This window comes from Delphinapterus leucas, chromosome 1, assembly GCF_059928025.1.
Source record: "Delphinapterus leucas isolate spDelLeu-1000000601 "Yukka" chromosome 1, BTC_Dleu_Yukka2, whole genome shotgun sequence".
NCBI lineage: Eukaryota > Metazoa > Chordata > Mammalia > Artiodactyla > Monodontidae > Delphinapterus > Delphinapterus leucas.
In genome coordinates, this window is record NC_143129.1 from 139,704,779 (window position 1) to 139,706,600 (window position 1,822).

Consider the following 1,822-nt stretch of genomic DNA (forward strand, 5'->3'; position numbering starts at 1 on the left):
CTGAGACAAAACAAAACAAGAGGGCTTCCCTGGTGGCGCAGTGGTTGAGAGTCCGCCTGCCGGTGCAGGGGACACGGGTTTGTGCCCCGGTCTGGAAAGATCCCACATGCCGCGGAAAGGCTGGGCCCATGAGCCATGGCCGCTGAGCCTGCACATCTGGAGCCTGTGCTCCACAACGGGAGAGGCCACAACAATGAAAGGCCCGTGTACCGCAAAAAAAAAAAAAAAAAAAAAACAAGACAAATTCTCTTACCCTTATTTAATCCAAACTTATTTGACCAAAGTACTTTTTATTTTCAAATAATATTTTAACATTCCTCAGAACTAGTGTTCTATGAAAGATACTAAGAAATTCTGTCCTAAGTAAAGTTCCAGCACCTTACATCTTACAAGCCATCTGCCACGCTTATTTATTCAGAAAATACAGGCAAAGCATATACTACATCCTGGGCCCTGCGCTGCTGAAGTGTCAGGGCCCTGAATAGGGTCTGGCCTACAAGAGGCTATACTTCTGAATAAATAAAAAAGTGTCATAAAACTGCATACTAACTGAACAGCTGTCTATTACCTACCAAATAAGACCAACTACAGCTCAGCTAATATCTTGCTGGAAATAAGCATTGCACTGCGTTCCTGTGTCTCACCACTGCCTCTCTCTCCTGCCTCATTTGCCACTCTGTCCCCATTTTTATTTCAGCCACGTGGAACATTCACTGCTTCCTAATGATACTATGCACGTTTGTGATTTCTTACCTCTTGCAATACCCTTTTCACTTATTTTTAATTGTTGGATGCCTTTTTATCCTGCAAGATCAAAATCATATATCCCTCACTATATAAAACTTTCCATAACTCAAACCCTGACCTACAGCCTCCATTTTTAACCTCCATATGTGCACACCTCTGAATAATCAGCCCATCCCAAATAAGCCATCTCAAGCTCAGAATACTCCCACCAGGGCTGATCTTGGTTAATGACACTTCCGACTCCTTACTCAACTATGGCACCACCTGCCCTCATAGTCAGCAAGTGGGAGAGACAGCAAAGGAACAAAAAGACAGTTGGGAGAGGTGTTATGTTCCCTTTTGGGTCCAAGAGTGGGATGAGAAATGAGGAAAGTTATTAGGTAGACTTTGGTTCAACCTGAGAGAAGAGATATAGTAACAATCAGAACTGGTGAACAGTGAAGTGGGCTGTTCTCTAAGATAGGTAGTTTTCTGTCCTCAGAAGCATTCAAAAAGGATGGAAGGGCTTCCCTGGTGGCGCAGTGGTTGAGAGTCCGCCTGCCGATGCAGGGGATGCGGGTTCATGCCCCGGTCTGGGAAGATCCCACATGCCGTGGAACGGCTGGGCCCGTGAGCCATGGCCGCTGAGCCTGCGCGTCCGGAGCCTGTGTTCCGCAACAGGAGAGGCCACAACAGTGAGAGGCCCGTGTACCGCAAAAAAAAAAAAAAAGATGGAAACCTGTCAGTAATGGGAAAGATGAGTAGTCCCTCCCAAGTATAGGACACTATGAATGACAGAATTGTTGGGTTATGAAGCATCTGAGAGGTTGCCAGGTCTTGGCCACCTTATCCCAATGCCAGATAAAGAGAACAAAGGTACCACTACCCCTAAACTGGATTCATCTTCTCTACTCTTTGTAACTATCACCACACTTGTAATCACATCAACATCTTCCTCAGTTGACTTGAGGTCCAGAAGACCCCTGCTATTTCTCAGGCAGACCTAGAACAAAGTCCTGTGCACAGTGGCAGCTTCCAGAGCCTGAGATCCAATCTACACCTGCCTCTGGAAGGAGCACTGGTGGCTGGTTACTCC